The sequence below is a fragment of the Eurosta solidaginis genome, chromosome X (assembly GCF_040869045.1).
Source record: "Eurosta solidaginis isolate ZX-2024a chromosome X, ASM4086904v1, whole genome shotgun sequence".
Lineage (NCBI taxonomy): Eukaryota > Metazoa > Arthropoda > Insecta > Diptera > Tephritidae > Eurosta > Eurosta solidaginis.
In genome coordinates this window covers 195,377,587-195,402,276 of record NC_090324.1, presented here as the reverse complement: position 1 = coordinate 195,402,276, position 24,690 = coordinate 195,377,587, and the positions used below count along the sequence as shown (strand labels likewise).

Sequence of the window (24,690 nt, the reverse complement as noted above, 5' to 3'; positions counted from 1 at the left end):
AACAATGTTGCTTCTTAACACTCTCACTCATTGTTTGACTGGCGACATTCCTAAGAGCTGCAAATTATTCCTAAAGCGTTGATTTGTCAGTGGCTTTGTAAATATATCAGCACGTTGTAGTTCTGTGTTGACGTATTTGAACTCAACTATTTTGGCCTTTTGCAGATATCTGATGAAATGTAACCTTATGTCGATATGCTTTGTACTATGGTGTAATCCCGGATTTCCAATTAGTCGAATTGTGCCCTGATTATCGATATTAAGAGCCGTAGGGGAATCCAGGTTATAACTAAAATCAGCCAAAAGTTGTTTAAGCCAAACTAGCTCCTTAGCTCCGTCACAGGCGGCTATGCACTCGGCCTCTGTTGTTGACAACGCAACAGTCTTTTGACGGTGGCTTCTCCATGTCACAACGCTGTCGTTTAATAGAAATGCATAGCCGTTGTAGATCTTCTTGTATCAACATCACGAGCAAAATCTGAGTCAGTATAACCTTCAAATTTAAGAGAATTACCTGACCTATATTCTATACAGTAGTCCATGGTTGCTTTTAGGTAACGAAAAATCCTCTTAAAAGCTTGTACGTGGTTTGCTTGATCCTTTTCAATGGAAGATATAAGAATTCCCATTGCTTTACCGTCACGCTTCATCCATAAGTCCTTCTGATCTTGGGATGCCGAATCGTTGAATTTGGTTATCCCTTGTACTATTCCTAGTAAACTATGGCCTTTTAATACCGCATCGACATTGAACTTCCACAACCTGTAGTTGCTGTTGTTTAGTCGGTGGAAAATATGGATTGTTTCTTCGGCCATCTTAAGCCAATCTGAGCCCATAACCTGATGAAATAAAATGCTATCAAGTGCAAACTTAGCACGTACAAAATATATGCTACGTTTATTCACGCGGTTTGATGAGAAGTAAAGTAATATAATATATGTACAGATTATATTTGTATAAGTATATACTAAGAAAAATAACAGTTAGTAATGAAATTAAGTAGCTGAATACAGAGCCGAGTAAGAGTTTGCCACGTATCAAAGGAGTGCCAGATCTTTAAAGACAAGTGGTGCCATTAAACAATGTTGTTTCTTAACAGATACCCATATTGTACAAACGCATTCTAGAGTCACCCCAAGTCCACCTTTATGCCGGTATTTCGAAATGGCGACCACCTATACAACTACCACCACTCCCTTTAAAACCCTCATTAATACCTTTACTTTGATACCCATATTGTACAAACACAACCTAGAGTCACCCCTGGTCCACCTTTATGCCAATATCTCGAAAAGGCGACCACCTATACAACTACCACCACTCCATTTTAAAAACCTCATTAATACCTTTAATTCTAGAGTCACCCCTGGTCCACCTTTATGGCGATATCTCGAAAAGGCGTCCACCTATAAAACTAAGCCCCACGCCCTTTTAAAATACTCATTAACACCTTTCGTTTGATACCCATATTGTACAAACGCATTGTAGAGTCACCCCTGGTCCACCTTTATGGCGATATCTCGAAAAGGCGACCACCTAGACAACTACCACCACTCCATTTTCAAACCTTCATTACTACCTTTAATTTGATACCCATATCGTACAAACACATTCTAGAGTCACCCCTGGTCCACCTTTATGGCGATATCTCGAAAAGGCGCCCACCTGTAGAACTAAACCCCACGCCCTTTTGAAATACTCATTAATACCTTTCGTTTGATACCCATATTGTACAAACGCATTCTAGAGTCATCTCGAAAAGGCGTACACCTTTTGAACTAAGGCCCACTCCCTTTTAAAATGTTCATTAACCCCTTTCATTTGATACCCATATCGTACAAACAAATTCTAGGGTCACCCCTGGCCCACCTGAAATGTTTGAATTAAAAAGGGAATGTTTAGTGGTTGAATGTCAGCCAATCTTTAATTTTATTGAAAAAATTCTTTCTCTTTTATAGATAATTTCTTAACCTACACATTCATAATTATCCTAATACTAATAAACTAAAAATATGTACATTTGTATTAACACTAAGCATACATGTAGATTTGTATACATGCTATGCATACATGTAGATTTGTATGCATAGTCTGCATACATGTAGATTTGTATACATGGTATGCATACATGTAGATTTGTATGCATGGTATGGCTACATGTAGATTTGTATGCATGCTATGAATATATGCAAATTTGTATGCAATGTCAGCAAGTCGATATTCATGTGAAATGTTTGGTTAATTCACATTATTGGTTATATGTAAATATTTTGGTGACAAACTAAAATTGGCGATAAGCAGAATTTATTATTTGTGAACTGACAAGGGTTTCATATTCGGCATTCCATTGATGTTAGCTAACCGCTGTGTTAGGTCAATAATTTATGTTGTATAATATTGTAATATGATTATGCTATTACTAAAATGTATTGGCATAGAAGTTCATGATGCGTAATGCCGCAAATGTATTGCATATGTGGGCATGACGCTTAATGCTACACCATCCGCGTTAGAAAAAGAGGATTATATAATTGTTTTGTGAACAATTGTATAAGACTCTTTGTTCGCATTTAAATGATTTTGGTATCTTACTGCAACTTGATATTGTAGTGAAAGAGTTTTTGAATTTAGTTTCTAATCTACTGACCTTGATACTTTTATTATTTACATTTTATATATATTTTTTCATGTTTTGTACAAGTCTCTTTTTTCAAAATTTTAATTTAACGATTATTTTACATATACAAATTTTTAAATTTAAAAATTATTTTACTTATTTTATTTATTTTATAGCCGGATTTTAGATGTGTGTACCCACTTAAAATCCGCTTGTCTGAAGATATTCTCTATTATTTATGTATATATAAGAATTTGTGTAAATATGGAACTGAGAGAGAAAAAAAAAATTCGTTTTCAATGTCTTAGATATTTAATGTGCAATGAGTAAAGTGGAATGCTTATTTTGAAAGGTGTTTCAGATGTGTTTAAGCCTATTCTTATGGATTATTAATTCCTTATCTTTATTGTTCCTATTACTAGTGTCTTCTCTATGTGGTATTAAAGTAAAATTATTATTTTTGTCAATTTTCTTTACCTTATACCGTCCTTTATATCTATGGTCTAGCTTATTGCTAGCTTCTTCTCTTACTAACACCAAATCTCCTAATTTTATTTCCTTACTGGTGCTACTTTTATCATAATTAACCTTTTGTTTTTCCTTAGCTTCTTTCACTAATTTTCTAGCTCTTTGTTGTGCTATTTGAAGTCTATATTTAATTTCCTTATCACATGCCTCGTAATTATATACTGGGCTTATTTTATTCTCGTTTAAGAATTCGTACATGTGGGATTTTTCGCAAATATAAGCTCGTAAGGGCAATACCCGTGTACTGTCGATGGGGTCGTGTTGTAGCAGTACGAGAAATGCCTGAGATATTCGTCCCAATCATCTTTATCACTGGATATGTATGAACATACATATTCGTTAAACGTCCTATGACTACGTTCTACGGTGCCCAAAGTTTGATGATGGTGTGGTGTTGAGGTTTTATGCTCAATTTTTAACAGTTTGCATATTTCTTCGAATAAGCAATTTTTGTATTCGGGAACCGCCTGTTAGGATTGTTTTCATGCAACCATAAATCAGAATGAAGTGCTCAAATACAGCTTTTGCAACTGTTATCCCGTGTTTGCTCGGAACTGGAACTGCTACCAAATATTTGGTGAGGTCGCATATGATGGTAACTGCGTATTCGTTTCCATTTATTGATCTCGGTAATGGGCCCACCGTATCGATTTGTACTATATCAAAAGCCTTCGGAGGTGTCTCCGTTATTGTCATTGGCTCTTTTATATGCTTTTTTATTTTGTTTTTATGACAGTGGATGCAGCTCTTTACGTATTTTCGTACGTAATTTTTCATGTTTTTCCAGCTATATTTCTGCTTGATTTTATTTGCCATGCGATTTATTCTTGGGTGGCCACCACTAATAGGATCGTCATGATATTTTTGAAGAATTTCCTTAATTTTCACGGGATTAATCACATGTGTAACCTCTGGGGTTAGTGCAATTGTTAGTTTTTTGAGAACCTTGTTTCCTTTTTCAATAAATTTTTCTACTGCAGTATAATTTCTTTTAAACAATTTGTCCCCTAAGGACAACTGTATTCGTACAAGGCCTAAATTTCCGGCTTCTCTTTCGAGCCTGGTAAGGTATTGTCGTAAGTCAATCTTATCCTCAACAATTGGGTTGCTTGTATCAAAATCGCTACAAATTTTCTTTCCTTTTTTGAAATAGAATTTTGAAGGATTGAAAACGAGCTGGACTAGTCTTTTTACTTCAAATTTATTGAGCGCTTCGTATATTTTGGGGTTCTCTGTGTGACTTTCTTTAATGTTATTTTTTATATTTTTAGCTGATGATCTAGTTGAAACTTTCATTATTTTGCATGCTTCCACTGACATTTCTTTTAAATTTGATATGTTAATGCGAGACAATGCGTCCGCGATGTGATTTTCTTTTCCAGCAATGTACTCCACTTCGAAATCATACTCTTCTAAATCGAGTATTATTCGTGTTAACTTGGATGAAGGACTCTTCATCGAGAAAAGGTATGTTAAAGGGCGATGGTCGGTTTTAATTTTGAATTTTCTGACACAAACTTATGGTCGGAAGAAGGTTATGGCCCAATGGATTGCTGCTAGTTCTTTTTCTATTGTAGCTTTGTTTCTTTCGCCTTTTGTGAAGGATCTAGAAGCGTAAGCAATTGGTAACTGTTTGCCGTCATGTTCTTGGCTAAGGACTGCTCCGCAAGCATACCCACTAGCGTCTGTTGTTATGCAGAATTCTTTATTGAAGTCGGGGTATTGCAAAAGTTTTGGGCTGATTAATGCTTCCTTTAAATAGACAAAAGCTTTTTGACATTCTTCTGCCCAGTCGAAGGAAACATTCTTTTTGCAAAGCCTAGTTAATTTTCTTGAGTATTCTGCAAAATTCGGTACAAATATTCTGTAATAATTGCAGAACGCTACGAATCTTTTAACTTCATCTGCTGTTTTTGGTGTTGGGCAATTTTGAACTGTTACCACCCGACGTATTCCCTCGCTTGTGCATTTATGTCCTAAATAGGTTACCTCTTCGCTGAAGAATAGGCATTAATCTGGATGTAATTTTAAGTTGTATTTCCTACAGGTAGAGAAAACATCTCTTAAGTTTTTCAGCATGTGTTTTTCTGAACACCCTAGTACAACTAAATCATCCATATATAGAAATGCTTGGGATGGTTTGAAGCCTGCAAATGCCAGTGTCATCATTCTCTGGAATGAGTTTGGTGCTACTTTTAATCCATAGGGTAGTCTTTTAAATCTATATGTACCATTTTCTGCTGTGAATGAGGTTATATCTCTAGAATCTTGGTGTAATTCTATTTGGTGAAAACCTGTGTTCGGTCGGGGTGCGTCTGATCCTGAGTAGGTGGGCGCACCGGGGTCGATCTCAATAAGCGGGAGTATGTGTAAAAAGACAAGAGAATACGAGAATTTCTAGTTATAAAAGATGATCTTTATTCAGTAGCGATAAATAGCTAGGGTACAATATTACCTGAATATAAAACGGCAGAGATCGTTGGCGGCAGATGTGTACGCGTTGGCTGTTAGAATCCTAAAGACCGGTTGTATAGCAAGCTACAACCGTTGACCCGCAAACTCCTCCGTATTGGAGGGGAAAGGCACCCACACATCAACCCCGACATGCACATGCATGAGTGCTGACAAAAAACACACAAACACGTGCATGTACATGCATGCATATGCATGTGGCGGTGATGGTGTGGGTGGTTATAAATTAAGTCGAGTATCGAGTATCGATTTGAAGAGTTGCATTGGGGGGATCGCAATCAGATGCGGAAAAGTTAGGCATCCTGCCTAAACATGCCGGCCCCCCTTGCGATACGCAACATCGTTTTTACTCCCACCGATCTCCGACCGCTGAAAAGCAACGAGAAAAAAAACGTTTGCATTAAAACTAAACTTAACCTAAAATCGCGTATTTCGCCAGCGTCGCGGGTGGCCGGGAGTCTTGCCCGACTTGCGCAGCATGCCACCTAAGCTAGGATAAAAATAAACATTAGAAGTGGAGGAAAGTGAATATTTCTTGCCTTTGGTTATACATAATTCTTAGATATATATAGAATCCATAAGTGATATGACGTAGAAGGCCAACAGTGCTGGACGAAGAGGCCGAGGTCTCCGTTCCAGACTGGCAAAAAAAAAAAATTGGACGGAGAGGCCGATGTCTCCGTTCCAGATTCGCATTGTTTTTGTTTGGTTGGACGAAGAGGCCGAAGTCTCCGTTCCAGACTCGCATTTTTTTTGTTTAGGTTTTTCTGGGCTGGAAGAAGAGGCCGAGGTCTCCGTTCCAGCGTCTAGTGCATCGTGTCGCTCTCGCGGCGACTGCCCTTTTTTGTTGGAGGAGGTGTGGCATCTTTTGAGGTGCCAGGGCGAGTGACCGTGAGGTTGGTTGGGTGAAACCGAGGTGTCTCATTACAAAACGTATGTTAAAATAGATGGATAGAGCGAGTTTAAAACGAAGCGTAGGTGCCGACGAAGGTATGGATTTAATTTTGTGCGACGGCTCATGACGAACAGCGCAAATCGTAATTAAATTCGAAAGTGTACCAACTGCCGGTGCTTGCATGCAGATTGGCGATGCGTTCTCCACGACGCTTTCTATCTGCACGTACCATTCTGAGACTGCATGCAACCCTGTCGTATATTTATTGGTTAGCTGACAGCTGGTATGGTGAATTTGTGGTGTGCGAGTATATATATACATATATGTATTTACTTGCCCTTGAAAAAAAACTAGGTCACTGGGGAAGTAGCACACTAGGCCGGTAGAAACAATTGACTTTTCTCATTTCGGGATTTTGTCGTGTCGGGATTCTTTTATTTCTGGACCCGGATTATTTTTGTACCGAGCCCTTATAATGACTGTTTGTGATGTTTGTTGTTGAAAAACAACAAATCCTGCCCCCAGCCAGAAAGCAGGCAGTACCGACGGCAACAAAAATCAAAAGTAAAAAATAAATTTTTTTTCTTTTTGGCCCTTTTTTTTTTTTTTTGTTTGTAAATGCGAGCAATTAATTTTTAAGGAGGTGTTTGCCTTTATTTTTTTGTGTGTAAGTATTTTTTGGGACTGTCCGGGTCAAAAAATCCGATCCCGGTTGTGTTCCTTTTGCGGGTTTTCTGTACCAGTGTGCGCCACTTGATGCAGCACTAATATGATATGCCGAACCAAGTAGGCATACATACATACATATGTACAAACGTTGGTTACAAATATGCCAACGGCAAAAGACAAAACAAATGAACATTCATACACACCCGTGTATAGAATGTAGAATTCCAATGAATTGAAAGAAGCCGTAAAGAAATCGAATGATTTTTTCCCCGTTCTTTCAATTCTTTTTACTACGGCGCTTGGAGTACGGCGCATGAAAAATTGAGGAGAAAAAAATGGTAAGTTGGTTTTAATATTTATTCTTTTTGTAAAAGAAATTTTATTGCAGATTATTAATTAATATTACTTTTATTTTCAGGTGCATGCGGTGGAGATCCAGGAGATGGAGCAGATGGGTGTTTATGTGTCGTTCCCCTTTTTTTTATTTTCTAGGTTACCGGCATCGCAAAGGTGTGACAACTGCCGGCGCGGATTTTTTTTTCTTTTTCTTTGCAGGTTTTTCTATGGGTATAATATGCTGTGCACAAAACTGCATTTTATTCACTACCTCTTTGAAGTGCTATCACTGGCACTAAAAATCGTGTGCAAACCAGAGCTAGCAGCGGTTAGTTCCCTTGAAGAAGCAGGATTTCCTGTTTTCCAAGGCATATTGCAACAAGACATATTGGAATTTATGCCTTATGCTTTTTTTTCAAATCTTTTCGCTATTTTTAGAAATACGCGAAGGCAGCGGCACTATACCCGAGCCATACTGGGCACTTTTTCCTTGTTTGTTGGCGCCAGCCTTGAATACATAAATTGCACCATCGCATGGCCGAATGCAAAAATTGCTACCAAATTTACGTTAGACACAATTTCCGGCTTCATCTAAAGCTCTAGGTCAGGGTGGTAATGTTATGTTAATTTTGGGCCGTACTCCAGAGTTGATTGTGCTATTGGATTTAATGAGAATTGCGCAATCCAACTAATTTTAAACGGCTGAATTGTGTGCAGTATATATTTTTTTTTTGTACGAATCGTTCATAAAATTTGTATTCAATGGCGGAAGCCTTGCATAAAGGTTTCGAAACACTACGCATCATCTTTGATGATGTACTCAAAATGAAGAATGGATTGGGGGAACGCGAGCGGACTGAAGACTTTGCCGCGAAGCGCAAATATGCTTCGCTGCTATTTGTCTTGATCAAAAAGGTCAATCGCATGATTAAATACAGCCTACGTTCTGGACGAGAAGGTCTGCATCATGAAAAGGTCCCAGTATATAGTAAGCTGCACAGTGCAAAGAATTACTGAATACCAATCATCAAGTATTTAGGGAAATTGTACTAGAGACCGAGAAATTAACATCATTTGCGCCATCCTTGCGTACGTTGTTGAAAGCTACGCGTCCACTACAAGATGAACTACTAGTACCAATGGATAAGGAATGGAAGTTGCAACAGCTTGTGCAGCGTCATCCACTTGAAGTACGAATTACAATTGGTAATAACGCCAAAAGTATGGAGGAATCTATAGTACTGAAGCTACGTTATTTCAAGCGTTTAGGATTTGTAACGGGAGCTACAGTGATAAACTTAAGTGATGTTGAACAAAGTTTTGTTGATGCAGCGCTCACACAAGACGTATTGAAATATCTGCGTGACAACGATTTGGGTGATACGATACCCGTGCCTGGCGGTGAAGATGAGTTGAAACATATTAGCATGACACCAAAAAAATGTTTGGATCATTTAAGTACGAAGGAATATGGACGTCCCTATCGTTGGCTGCAGTCAATGTGTTGCATAGAAGTCGTTATTAACATCGATAACACATCGACCACTGTTACATCCGCGATGCAAGCTGAATCACCAAAGTTACAAAAAGTGATACCAGCACTCTGAGAATGCATACAACAATTGTGGAGCTCTCGGTTGAATTTGATTAAACAAATACGTGCACTGGTTCAAAAGCAAATTGATTTATAATTGAAGAAAGAATGTTTACCCACTACACGTTCTGCTTGCAGCCTTGTACAATGGACTTCACTTAGCTATGAGGAGTATATTGCATCTGCACCTAACGTCGATTTGGAGCTCGTCAATAGTACTGATCTTTTTTTATCGCGCCATTGTTATACGTGGATCAGCTAAAATGGAATGTCATGTAAGTATAAGTAGTAACTTTCCCGCAGAGAGCCCGCTCTACAATCCTGTGGATTATCATCGTGAAAAGCATTATATAAAGGCATTTGCAATGCGTATACACGCTAGGCCGTATCGTTATATTGATGGCGGTGCTGTTAATACTTTTAAGCAATAGTTTTTCAGAATTCTCTTTAGTTCCATTTTCATGAACTTATAAACACTGAAATATATTTTACAGCAACCTAAAAAACCTCGGAAATCGAAGTGCTTAACTAGCCTGCAAAGTTTGACAGAGTTGGGTGTGGGAAATTTTACAAAACAGTCACCGATTACACTCCAATTTTACTATTCAAATTTTCTTTGCTCAAAAGGTAATATGTGCGGAGTACAATCGAGGCACCAAGATTTTGATAATTTAATAATTTTACATACAATATCAATAACATTTAAACACTACCACGACCTGCAAAACTTAGTTGCCAAGACAAAAGGTCCTGGTAAGAATTTATCTTTGATACTATCGGATCCAGCTGCTGATATCGACAACATTTTATATAGCTTAGATGGTAAAGGCAAAGACTTTGCCGTTGAACCTCTTACATTACGAAGTTTGCAGCAACTTATACAGTGGGTATTTGATGAAATTGATTACGACAAAATAGTGATAGATGGCTGCACAAGGGGGGATCAGTGGATAAGTGAGTTTTTTTTTTTGAATATATTGGGCTGTGTGAAAAATATACCAATTGCCTCCTTGAGTTTTGAACAAGTGTTCGTTGTAAGTGTTGGCATTAGCTTATTTTTCGCAGAGTGCCCAGAATCAGATTAAATAATTAATATTTAAATTTTAATAGCATAAACCTTCATCCAGTGCTTCGTTTTCTTTTTGGAGTCTTCTATAAGGGGCACTCCCTTTGAAGGTTGTCTTTCCCGAAAGGTTTTGTGTGCAGTTACATCAACAAAAGGTCTCCATGCCCTGTACGATGAATGCTCAATATCAAGTGAAACCGGTGGCATGCAAATGCACAATATGCCTCTTCGAAGTGTGAAAAGTCTTTGGATATATTACGAAACTTCATTAGGACATTTCGAAATTTTCAACGGGTTGAAATGGAACATGAACGTGAGCAATTTGTTACAGAAGAGGCTCAAGGTAAGACTGAAAAATAGTGTAAGAATAACGTTTAACTCACAAAGACTAAAATCATATAAGAGAAGGTTGAATGGGGAAATATGTTATCAGGATGTCAAAATAACCGCGGACTTTGTATCAACAAAAATACCTTTACAGTCATAAAAATACATTTACAGTCATCCTCTCGCACTCGTGTTGAATGTGCACATATTCCTGATTTCATCAACACAAAGAGTGTTCCCAGACAGCGAGTAAAGGCCTCTTTACATTTGTCGCACATTTATATGCACGACGTCATTTGACTAGTCATTTTACAGGGATTCATAGGTTATATTCACAGCCACATTTGTATCGGCGTGGGTGAGTTTTGTGACCAAATTTTTGTAGGGCAACTACAAGGAGCCGTGAAATACACGGGTAACTCGTGATACCATCTGCTACACAAATGTAGCGTATATTACCGCATATTGCCTGTATTAGGCAAACACCCAAAAAATGACTGCTTTCAATATCAGAATTTCATTATGATGAGGATATTTACCAAAATTAAAGATACCTTTAGGCGTATCTCAATAAAATTATATTAAATATAACAGTGGTTTCAACCACTACAAACCCATCATTACATCGACAGAATAGCTTAATAAGATTATTCGTTCCACACAACCCTTTATCCCGAGTACGCCAACCACAAGCTCGACCAATTAAGCCTCTACTCTCCGCCCATACGCCACCCAACTCCCTTAAAATGCAAAACAAATAATAACAAGTTCCCGTTCTAGAATGACGGGTTTCTCGGTCAAACGCACCAAGACGGAGCAACGCGTTGACTCCTTCACCGTCTCCTGCCGGTTGTGCCAGAAGAACCACGGCATACGACTATGCCCGCGGTACAGGGGAATGTCGGCAGAAGAACGCCTCCGGGCCGTCCTTATACACCGGCACTGCCCCAATTGCCTATCGCCATTCCATCGGTTAGAGATATGCCCTAGCAATGACCGTTGCCACCGCTGCCGTGAACCACACCACACTACGCTTCACATGGAGGACGAGCAAGCACGGCCACGCCCGATCCCTTGCGAAGAGCGCTACGACGACGAAAGCGACGAGGTGCTATCGATCAACTGGTCCTTCGAGCCGGATTTCAAAAAAAACTATCGAAATACAACCTGGCGCGTGTGTTTTCAGTGAAACCAGTCTGTATCTTCAGGGTTTTCGTTAGTTGATTTTTTGTTCGGTTACTAACACTCGAGTTTGTTGGATCCCGCTGATCCGAGTTGTGATACTCTTTGGATTGCGCGTAAAGTGCTTACTGCGTGAGAACCGAGTGGCAACTTTGTTTCGTTCATTCAAAATGTCATTCATTCATGGAAATGAGTATAGAGACATTTTGAATGAATTTTCACTATGAAGAAAACTGGTGATGGGTAAGTATGAGTATCGTTCATTTTTTTGATAATTTTATAAATTGACTAATTTTTTATTCTTTTGTTTCGTTTCAGCTCATTACTTCTTTAAAAAACATGGCTTACATCTAAAGACACCCAAACTGAAAGAAGTCCATATAAATCGGCAATTGGAACAACAGAAATTGAAAAACTGCGTTGTTAACAAACACAATTCCAGAGAATAGTTTTTCGCAACAATCCTAGCGACCCTATCAGCGTCTACGAATTAAAGACAGTCACCTTTGGAGTCAATTGTGCTCCTTATCTCGCGATAAGGATACTGCACCAACTAGCAGGCGACGTTGAAACTTCACTACCCATTGCCGCAGATATCTTACGAACAGGTATGTACGTCGATGACGTTCTAGCCGGGGGACATAGCATCGAATCCACACTCAAAGCTCGCGATGAAATCACAGATGCATTACAGTTCGCTGGTTTTTCCCTCCGCAAATGGACGTCAAATTGCTCAAGAATACTTAAAGGAATACCCAAACCTCATCTGCTCAACGAAGACTTTTTGGAATTCGAGGACACGAGTGCGGTCAAGACCCTAGGTATTCGATGGAACGCGCATGCGGATTATTTTTACTTCACGGCAAAACCAATTGAAAATCGGGATATGTTAACGAAAAGGACAATACTTTCTGCAATCGCTAAACTTTTCGATCCTCTAGGTTGGCTCGCCCCAGTCATCATTGTTGCAAAAATCATTATGCAAGACATTTGGCTAGTGGGGACTGACTGGGACGAACCAGTGTCGGCAGGAACCCTAGAACGGTGGCATAATTTTATGCAGGAATACCCCTCCATTAACGGATTTCGTATCCCACGTTGGGTGTATTTTACGCCAACCAACGACGTTGAAATACACGGCTTTTGCGACGCCTCGGAAAAAGCTTACGCCGCGACAGTCTTTTTACGAGCAAAGATAAAGGATGAGGTCTACGTTAACTTATTAATAGCAAAAACAAGAGTAGCACCCGTTAAAAGAGTTTCCTTACCCCGATTAGAGCTATGCGGTGCAGTGTTGCTGGCCGAAACCATCGAATCAGTGCGTGAAAATCTGCATTTAGAAAATTTCAATCTACACCTATGGACAGACTCCACGATTGTTTTGGCGTGGATAAGAAAACCCCCTTGTTCTTGGTCAACCTTTGTCGCTCATCGAGTAACGAAAATAGTAGAAAAGGTAGGAAACAAATCCTGGCACCACGTAGAATCCGCATCCAATCCTGCAGACCTGGCTAGCCGAGGACTATCAGCGAAGGAGTTAGTCAATAACTCTTTGTGGTGGCAGGGACCTTCTTGGTTACAAGAAGATAAGACAGAATGGCCAATATGAGAAAAGGACTATCGGACTAACATAGAGGAGAAACGGGTGCAGGTTCATACAACTTCAAAAATAAGAGATAAAGACGACATCCTCGAACGGTTTTCCAATTTATCCAGGGCCTTGAGGGTCATATCGTATGTTCGAAGATTTATCGAAAGAACCAATCCTAAGACAAAATCTTCCTTTAAAGCGGCATCGCCCTTCATTTCACCCGATGAAATCCAGGCCACGACAAGTCAGTTAATAGCCTTCTACCAACGGAGGCACTATTCGGAGGAACTTTCGAGTTTAAATTCCGGGAAGCTCATCGGTTCAAAGAGTGAAATCCTCCCTCTCACCCCCTTGTCGATGAAAAGGGCATATTGAGGGTGGGCGGTCGTCTTTCAGGGGCGAAGGATCTTCCCTACAGTGAACGGCACCCGATCATTCTGCCGTATGACTGCCGGCTCACACGACTTCTTGTCCAGTTCATCCATAAAGACACCCTGCATGGGGAGAACCAACTTATGTTTCGTCACCTACGCACACAATATTGGATCCCTAGGGTCAAAAATATGATCCGATCGGTCATACACAATTGCAAAACGTGCACAATATTCCGCAAACGGACCCAAACCCAACTTAAGGGAGATCTACCCTCAGAACGAATCACCTTTTCCCGGGCTTTCACCAATGCGAGGGTAGATTTTGCCGGACCATTTGACATCAAATCTTATAGTGGAAGAGGATGCCGCATGTCAAAGGGTTACGTCTGCCTCTTTGTTTGCTTTGCAACCAAGGCGATTCACTTGGAAGCCACTAGTGACCTCAGTACTGCCGCATTCCTGGCAGCGTTCGATAGGTTTGTTGCCCGGCGAGGATGTCCAAAAACATCTACTCCGACAACGGAACCAACTTTGTGGGAGCCTCCAGAGCTCTCCGCTCAGAACTCAAAGCCTTCCTGGCGGATGCTCGCAACCGAACTCTATCCAAGTACTGTCACCAAAACCTGACATGGCATTTCATACCACCAGGAGCTCCTCACATGGGCGGACTGTGGGAGGCAGGGGTCAAGAGCTTCAAGAACCACTTCAAGAAGATCGCTTTGGATCACAAATTTACCCTTGAAGATTTCAGCACACTACTTTGTCGAATCGAGTCCTGTCTCAATTCTCGACCGTTAAGCCCCTCCTCCAACGAGCCGTCCAACTTGGAGCCACTTACTCCAGGCCATTTCCTCGTGGGAGGGCACCTGTTAGCTCCACCGGAGATCGACGTCAGCGAGAATCGCGCATCACTCGTCAATCGATGGGAAAAACTTAAGGCGCTGTATCAAACCTTCTGCAAACGTTGGAAAACGGAGTATCTCACCGAATTGCAGAAGCGCGTTAAGTGGAAGCATCCACAATCAAACCTTAAACAGGGAGACCTAGTCGTCATTAAGGAGGATAATCTGCCCCCCAACGAATGGAGACTAGGTCGGATAGCCAATCTTCATTATGGCCCCGATAGCCGAGTTCGAGTCGTCGAACTGGATACGGCAAGGGGACAAACCACCAGACCAATCACGAAATTGGTCCTACTACCACCCTCCAGTGAGGGTGAGGGAGACTTGTAACTCCCACCCGTTATAACAACCCGCTTAACCCAGCTTTCGTTCACCCCAAACGAGGCCAACAACCCGCTTAACCCAGCTCTCGTTCAACCCGAACGAGGCCAACAACCCGCTTAACCCAGCTTTCTTTCACCCCAAACGAGACCAGTTGCTTGGAAATAATTCCTTGGTTTGTTTGGTTTGGCTTTACCCATATTTGCCGGTACATCTTTTCGATGTCGCTATTAAAAACATATTTAAAGAATCTCCATCGAAGCAGTAGAATCGTTAAGTCGGCCTGAAGCACTGGGCCTGTATAAAAGTACGTCGTTTAGGCTTGTGCCATTGGCTGTGGGACACGAAGCGTTGAACACAACACGAACTTTGGTCGTGGTGCTTTCCTCTTTTATAACCGCATGATGGGGTAAGAAGTAGCAATCGGTCACGTGGGGTGGTATGAACCCTACCGCAGATCTACTATCTGTCACAGAACCTATACGCCCTCGGCCAAAGGCACGAGGCCAACAGAGTTTAATATAAAAAGCATTCAGTTTACGAATAGCTGACAAGTACCGAACTGCATAATTGCTTCGAATATTTCTTAATTTTATGATGAATTTACTAACTATACCATGATCTATTAGTTACATCTCAAAAGGGCGGACATCCACCTTCTCTTTCGTGAGCACTCGTATCTAGTCATATAACAAGGGCAGGAACGCAAAGGCGCCAAATATAAGGCTGATTCATTGGGGAAGCAAAACGGTGTCACATCGGATATACATAGTTACAAAGCGTTGCACCAGCTTAAATAGCAGCGGCGAGATGATGTGTAGCTATGCCGAGCTAAATAATTTAAGGCCAAGTTTCAACACGGTAATGTATGCACATTGAGTTAGCCGTTAGCCAACGTTTCTCGCACCGTACCTACAGATTGCCTCTTTCAGCTTTGAAAATTTTGTGGGCCAAAATCCAAGAAAATCATTGCTCTGGGTTACATGCATAAAGTTTCGTGTTTTAGGAGCCAGAAATTTTTTTCATTTAATACTCACCCTGAGTCCCCCTGTCCAGGCTATATGCTTGCTCTAAAGAGAAATCGGTTCTGTTCTCCATGAGAAAGGCCGCACAATCTACAACATCGCTTTTCTATTGACGTATTAAAGCCGCTCTCAACATCCCACCAACATTGTTAACGGTTATGAGCGTTTTGCCGACATAGCAAAACGTGATTAAATGCTCAAAAGTGTCGCTGTCGCTCTTTACGTAAAGAGAACCCGTATGCCAAAGCGTCAGCCCAAGTAGTAAGTAAAAAAAAAAAAATAAAAAATTTTTTTTTGCATTTACTATGGTTTTAGCTAATGGTTTTTCGCAAAACCTACCTTGTCGAGTGGCGGAATCAATTTGCTGGTAGCCACCATTGAAGCAATCGCGGTTCGACGACTCGAACTCGGTTATCGGTTTCCACGACTACGTAAAGCATGATGAAGTACTGAACGAATGTCGGTTATGTCGATGGGCTCCCCCAACAAACAAGGCATCGCGTGCTGCAGTCCCATTACCCGATTTTGCGTATTATGTTAATAACGAGAGACGAAGTTTAACTGGGTTTTTAAAAATTAAAAAGTACTCGAGCCGGAGCATTGATCTGATCGTAAAATGCAATTTGGCCAATTGTCATTAGAACACCCCTTCCAGTGGCTATTGTAGCACCAGAAAATAAACGCGCAAAACCTTCATGCCGATAAACTTTGATTAAACCATCAAAAGCATTTTTATAGTTCCTGCGTTGCTCGGGTGGTAATTTAACATCATTTTGCATACGAACCTTCACCATATCAGCTGGTGTGCCAACAATACCGCCTGCGGTGCCTGCTAAACCAGCTAAGGTGATTTTACCAAGGAATGTATCGGTATTGATTTGTTTCTTGCCTGCTTCATATATGCCGAAACGAGTCATCGAGTACGTCATCTGACGTAGGATGGATGCAGATAAGCCATTGTACAAGGCTAGGACACCTTGTTCTCGTACCACTTTTGCAATCAACTGTAAAACAGATAATTTGCCTTGCTGTCTGTAACGTAATTTTAACTAAATCTAGTGGATGTGTACAACAAACAGCGCCAGCGCTAGCAATACCACCAAAATACCATCGACCTTGACGCTGTGTATTTATACTGGACATGGTGTTGGTATGAAGAGTTTATAATTAACTATTAAAAAAGACAAGATAATGCTAATAACGTCTCTTCGTGTCATGCTAACACCACTAAAGGGGTGTTATTAGGAACAGCACGTGTTAATATATACTATAGTGGAGTGAAATTTTCCGCCAGAGCGCTGATAGACTCTGGGTCCGAATGCTCTTTCATAACAGAAAGACTAAAAAAGCGAATAAACCTTCCATCCAAACGTCTGCATGTGCAAGTGTCAGGAATAAATAATACCCCATCTGCACAGGTAAAGGAATCATGTGTGATTACGTTAGGTTCGCTCACAGACCCCTTAGTGAGCATCGATACAGTGGTCTTAGTCCTGCCCCAATTAACAGGGGACCTTCCGACTTGCCAAGTTAGCGCAACGACTCGACAAGCGTTTCCTGATCTGATTCTGGCGGATAAGAGGTTCTTCATTAATGAACCAGTCGACCTCATACTTGGAGGCGACATTTATCCCCAGATAATACTGAACGGTATAAGGAAGAACGTTCTAAATACGCTTCTCGCCCAAGAAACCGTCTTCGGTTGGATTCTAACTGGTCGTGCAGAAGTACCTCACCCAACTAATACACACACGGGTATCCTTTTTTAATGAAATCAACCTAGACAAGCAACTAACCGCTTTCTGGGAACTTGAAAACGTACCTAAGAAAAGGGCACTTAACGAAGATAATGCCTATTGCGAGGAACTTTTCAGACTTACATCAGAAAGAAATTCCGATGGCAAATATACTGTCGCCCTTCCTTTTAAACAGGATTTTCCCAACAACATCTCCTTAGGGCCTTCCCTAAACGGCGTCTGCTCCCAATTCTACCGGAATGAGACGCGCCTAGCCAAGACACCGGCCCTACAGACAGAGTACAATAGGGTACTAGCGGAATATGAGACATTGGGACATATGTCAAAAGTTCCAAAAATCATACCACCCCACGTGACCGATTGCTACTTCTTACCCCATCATGCGGTTATAAAATAGGAAAGCACCACGACCAAAGTTCGTGTTGTGTTCAACGCTTCGTGTCCCACAGCCAATGGCACAAGCCTAAACGACGTACTTTTATACAGGCCCAGTGCTTCAGGCCGACTTAACGATTCTACTCCTTCGATGGAGATTCTTTAAATATGTTTTTAATAGCGACATCGAAAAGATGTACCGGCAAATATGGGTAAAGCCAAACCAAACAAACCAAGGAATTATTTCCAAGCAACTTTTTTTTTTTTTATAAACTAAGGATTATGATGTTGCGTATTTGCAATGGTGTAGCAAATGCATAGGACTGTATTTTGTTAGTGTATTTATAAAACTCTATACTTGATTTTTAAAAACGTACTACCACACTGTATTACATGCATCGGTCACGTGGGGTGGTATGATTTTTGGAACTTTTGACATATGTCCCAATGTCTCATATTCCGCTAGTACCCTATTGTACTCTGTCTGTAGGGCCGGTGTCTTGGCTAGGCGCGTCTCATTCCGGTAGAATTGGGAGCAGACGCCGTTTAGGGAAGGCCCTAAGGAGATGTTGTTGGGAAAATCCTGTTTAAAAGGAAGGGCGACAGTATATTTGCCATCGGAATTTCTTTCTGTTGTAAGTCTGAAAAGTTCCTCGCAATAGGCATTATCTTCGTTAAGTGCCCTTTTCTTAGGTACGTTTTCAAGTTCCCAGAAAGCGGTTAGTTGCTTGTCTAGGTTGATTTCATTAAAAAAGGATACCCGTGTATTAGTTGGGTGAGGTACTTCTGCACGACCAGTTAGAATCCAACCGAAGATGGTTTCTTGGGCGAGAAGCGTATTTAGAACGTTCTTCCTTATACCGTTCAGTATTATCTGGGGATAAATGTCGCCTCCAAGTATGAGGTCGACTGGTTCATTAATGAAGAACCTCTTATCCGCCAGAATCAGATCAGGAAACGCTTGTCGAGTCGTTGCGCTAACTTGGCAAGTCGGAAGGTCCCCTGTTAATTGGGGCAGGACTAAGACCACTGTATCGATGCTCACTAAGGGGTCTGTGAGCGAACCTAACGTAATCACACATGATTCCTTTACCTGTGCAGATGGGGTATTATTTATTCCTGACACTTGCACATGCAGACGTTTGGATGGAAGGTTTATTCGCTTTTTTAGTCTTTCTGTTATGAAAGAGCATTCGGACCCAGAGTCTATTAGCGCTCTGGCGGAAAATTTCACTCCACTATAGTATATATTAACACGTGCTGTTCCTAATAACACCCCTTTAGTGGTGTTAGCATGACACGAAGAGACGTTATTAGCATTATCTTGTCTTTTTTCAGACGCCATCCTTGCCCTAGCCTGCTGTGAGGTTGAAGGTGTGTTGTCGGGGGTGTTTTGAGTCCACCTTTGAGGAGTTGTCTTTGATTGTGCTGTCGGAAGATGGAGCAAGGTGTTGTGCCTCGCGTGGCACGTGCTGCAATTGAATTGGCTAGTGCATCGTGTCACGGTGTGTCCACCCGACAGACAATTCAGACAGTAACTATTGTTTTTGATAAATTCAATTTTTCCTGACGTGGACAACCTACGGAATTTTTGGCAATTTCGTAATTTGTGCTCTGTACTGTTGCACATCTTACAGGCTGATTTGGGTACGCTGGCTTGGTAAACCCCAAGTTTCGTAGAATTTTCCCGAGAGTTTGAATTTTGACTTTTGGGTGCTTTTGTGGTTTTGTTACCCCTAAGATCAGAAACCGTCTCTAATGTCTGGAAGCGATTGGACAAGAATTTGTCCATATCCTCCCATTTTGGGATATCTGTTTTTCGTTCTACGGTCTGTTCCCAAAGAGCCAACGTAGATTCAGGGAGTTTTGTGGAGCATAGGTACGTTATAATTGCATCCCAATTTGTGATGTCAATATTATGACATTGTAATGCAGAAATGCAATTGTTTATCTCCCGTTGCAATTTTTTGATGGAGGTTCCACACTCCTGTTCGACTGCCGTCAGATTAAATAAAAGTTTTAATTGTGTGTTGACGAGGATACGTTTATTTTCGTACCTGTCGCTTAGATTTTTCCAGGCGGTTGCAAAACCCTCGTTTGTTAATGAGCACCTGCCCACTATTTCTTTTGCCTCCCCTTGCGTTTTTTGTTTTAAATAATATAATTTCTCGACATCTTTCAGATCAGTATTGTGGATGTATATCGCCGTGAACATATCTCTAAAGGCTGGCCAGGAAAGGTAGTCGCCTTTAAATACATCGGTGTCACAAGGCGGCAGCCGCATTTTATGTCCGCGGCGCGAAGAGTCTTCATCCTTTGCTTCATCTTTCGCCGGCTGTGGGGTGATAGCTTCGGCTTCAGCCGCCACAGCAGACATGCATTGTAGGTAGCATGCGAAGCAACTTTTGTTCTTTCTTCTTAGGGAGCTGAGTTCCTCTTTGGACAGCTCAGGATTGCTAAGGAGACCTTCATATGTGGATTTGGTCTTCTTCCATAGTGCCTTTAGCTCCTCTTGCAGTAGTGCAAGGGTGTGCTTGTTCCGGGATTCGGCCGGGGCAGAGTTGAAATCTTGCTCAAACTCCACTATGGAATCAGCCAATCTAATATAAGTCTACATTGCTTTAATTAATCTGAATATTTTGTTTCTTTGAAGGTGTCGAGCTTGAAGGCAAAAGACTTAGTGGCGTTGGTGTATATTCAACCGCAGCAAAAAATGATAAGAGTGTTTTGTTTTTTTTTTTGTACGTAGCCCAGCTATCAATCCTGCTGTGATTGTGCTGTGTGAGTAAAATCTAAAAAATACACGGATTTGAACTCTGATCGGATTGTATGTGTTAACACAGAAAGCAATCTTATGTGAATTTAGTGATACGAAAAAATTTGAATCAGAGGTAAATCTTGACGTGAATGTAATGTGTGGCCAGTGATATGAACCACTTATAGAAATCCTCACGAGGATTATGTAAGCCACAGATAGAAATCCTGACGAGGATTTAATGTGTATACAGTGATATGGAAATAAACACAGATAGAAATCCTGACGAGGATTTAGTGTGTATAAAGTGATATAAATGTAGTGATATGCAGCACAGATAGAAATCCTGAAAGGTTCTAGTGTGTGCAAAGTGATATTAAGCACGGATAGAAGTCCTGAAAGGATTTAATGTGTCTACAGTGATGTGAAATGCAGAGAAGAGAATTCGTCTGTAAATATTAAATGTGTCTAAAGGGTGTGTTGGACACAGATAGAAATATTTTCTGAAAACTTAGTGTGTCTAAAAAAAGTTTAAAAAACGCAGATGTAATCCCGATGTGGATATGATGTGTAATCCTCGAGATTTGAAACACAAATAGAAATCCTTATGTGGATTTAATGTGTTTAAAGGGTGAAATTTGACCCACAGATAGAAATCCCGACGAGGATTTAATGTGTATACAAAAGGGTGTTATGTGAACGTTGATGAGTATCGCCGAGTAGCCAACCAGGGTATCTTTCCCAACCAAAGGAAATAAAATTTGTATATTCAACTTAATGTGGAAAATTATACTTTTAATTATTTATTATAAAAACGCTGAAAAAAATTACAGCTATATAATATGAAGCGACCAGTATAAATAGTGTTTGTGACCAATTGTGATGAGCCACTAGCCACCCAACGCAGTGCTAATTTTTCGGCTTTTTGGTATTATTTCAGCTCGTAAACTGATTAATAAAGCGAGTTCTGTGATAGACAAGCTACGGCTATCAACCAAGTGAAATTATGGTTCCTGACTAGGAAGTTTGTCAATGTATGTGACGATGAGGGGATACAACACAGTGCAGTGATGAGTGTGAAGAAAAAAACTAAAAAAAATTCACTGACTGTCTGCCTTGAGCGGTGTCGAGTAACCCTTACCACTGGTGGGGGGAATTACCCGATCGTCAAAAGGCGATTGGTGTGTTTATAACCACGAATTCTAACAATTTCACTTGCTTTGCCTTTTTTGTCTAACACGGAATGCACTTTCCGTGCGTAAAATCACGCAACTAAAAAAAATGTTTTGTGCAACCAAGCAACCACGTACGTACCTTAAGTTTTTATGTGTTGATGTGAAGTGATGATAATGTGTTTTCGATGTGATGCGAATGGACTGTATGAGTGATTGGACTGTATGATGTGATGCCAATGGATGTGTTTGATGATGTGATGAATCGATTGACTGTATGTGTGTGTGAATGTTGTGTGAGATGACGAGTTGGTCGGCTATATTGGTTTGTTTTCTCGCTGGTTTTGATGATTTTAATGTTTAATAATTTAATCCAATGGAAATTTTGTGTAATATTCCTGTGTAATATGTCGCGTGAACTCTTGGGCTAGCTGCTGGCTCGTAAACGTTCCAAAATAGAAAGAAAAACCAAGACCGCGAACAAGTCCGCGGCACCCGCCGATAGCTAACTTTCGTTGAGTTTTTCCCCTTCAAAGTTAGCTTTCGGCTGGTGTTAGCCGTTACCGGTAATAATAATAAAAACTAATGTGCGTGTTAGGGTGGTCCGAAATATTTAGGCTGGTGGCCTAAACAGGTAGAGTTATAGATTTCAACTAGAGAAGGGAGAAAAAAAAGGTTGACGGCAGATACTAGACCAGCCAATGCAAAACAAAAAATAATAGGATATTAGTTTGTGGAAGTGCATAGCGTAATTTACCGAAAACAGTGGGTGAGTGTTTCGGATGATCTTAACTGTGAATCCGTCAATATGAATAATCCCTATTTAGCCGATTTCCTAATCCAATTCAGCATTTCAGAGCTATTGCCAACTCAGCCGTTAGGTGATTAGCCCTTGCATTGGGATTGACTCAACCTACCTTTGAATATTGAGTAAAAAATGAGTTATCACAAAATTCAACAACAGGGACATTCAGAGATGAATACTTAGAACGTTCAAAAAAAATTTAACATATGAAATTTGCCAATCATATGGTGGAATCCTATTTGGTTACTTTAGGTGATTGAAACTCTTTAATCATTTTCCGTTCATCTTTCTGAATCTTTTCTGACTATCTTTGTTGATTGAATAATTGGTTTTACACTTTTTGGAAACCATAGTAACGAATGTTATCTGCAAATGACTGGTAGGCAGTCGGGTAGTATTCTAAACGATGAAAGTTCACTTTACAGTGATAACCGTTATGAATAAAGCATTTAGAGTTATGAATCTTAAATGATTATTCAAGAATAATCACATTTAAGGTAATTTTTTTTTCTGTCTACAATCCCTTACATTTCAAATAGAAAATACTTTCAAATGTGAACATTTTAATCGCCGTGTGGTCTGATATTTGAATATTTTCTTGGCTCCCAATTTTCAAAAAAGGCTGGCTGAAGTGCCGTTCAAAAACTAACGTTAACTACATTACAAAAGGGTGAGGGCGGAATTTTGATAGATTCCGTGGGCCTCGCGCCTTTGGCCGAGTGCGTAGGTGTCCTGTGATCCAAGCTCGGGGTGAGCGAGTGAAGTTTGGGTTGACTTTGGGAGATTTAAATATATACAAAGGGCCGAAAGCCCTTAGATTCTGTGGCAGATCGGTTCGCCTTTCTGCGGTAGGCTTTTGTGGTGTCCTCGTTCCGGGATAACGAGTGAGTTGGGGTTGTTTCTTGTGTCCTCGTTCAAGGTGAGAGAGTGAATTTGGGTTGGTTATTTTTTTTTTTTTTAATTAAAAACTAAGTGTTTGGTGGCAGATGGGCGATCTGCATTAGGATTGTTGGTTGGCCTCGTTCCGGGTGAACGAGAGCTGGGTTTGATTTTTTTTTGAAAGTAGGGATATGGAGGAACGGAAGGATTGTTAGGAGCTCGTCACCTTCACGCAATCCGTATCTTCCGGTGGAAGAAGGATCAGTTTGACCAATGGTCGTCTGACTTGACCCTTCTCGGTTTTGAGGTCGACTACGCGTACTCGGTCATCTTCTCCGGGGTGTACGTTGACAACTCGACCTAACCTCCATTCGTCGGGAGATAAGTTGTCCTCTTTGAGGACAGCGAGATCTCCCACTTTTATATTCTGTCTGGGATGCTTCCACTTCACTCGTTTGTGAAGTTCGGATAGATATTCGGGTTTCCATCGCTTGCTGAAAGTGTGATGGAGGGCTTTGAGTTTCTGCCACCGATTGATCATCGAGCCAGAGCTCTCACAAGCATCCGGCTCCGGCGGCACCAGTAGATGGCTGCCAGTGAGGAAATGGCCTGGGGTAAGTGGCTCTAGGTCCGTTGGGTCATTGGACGCCGGGCTGAGCGGCCGCGAGTTCAGGCATGCGTCGATCCGGCACAAGAGTGTGTGGAATTCCTCGAAGGTAAATTTGTGTGGTGAGGCTATCTTTTTGAAGTGGCTTTTGAAGCTTTTCACTCCAGCCTCCCACAGCCCTCCCATATGGGGAGCGCCCGCAGGGATGAAGTGCCACGTGAGCGACTGGTGGCTGTATTTTGAGACAGCGTTCTCTCGCGCTTGTGAGATGAATGTTTTGAATTCTGATCGTAAGGATCGTGACGCTCCGACAAAGTTCGTACCATTGTCGGAGTACATATTTTTTGGGCATCCGCGCCTAGATATAAAACGGGCAAAAGCCGCAAGAAATGACGGGGTGCTGAGGTCAGTAGTGGCCTCCAGGTGAATCGCTCGTGTGGA

The 24,690-nt window shown here is 41.0% G+C and overlaps 2 pseudogenes; one reads left to right on the top strand and one right to left on the bottom strand.

Moving 5' to 3' along the window:
* Positions 1 to 8,279: 8,279 nt before the first annotated feature.
* Positions 8,280 to 9,542, top strand: LOC137235358 (THO complex subunit 5-like; annotated as a pseudogene).
* A 6,926-nt stretch (positions 9,543 to 16,468) lies between these two features.
* LOC137235357 (mitochondrial dicarboxylate carrier-like) lies at positions 16,469 to 17,042 on the bottom strand (annotated as a pseudogene).
* Positions 17,043 to 24,690: the final 7,648 nt, after the last annotated feature.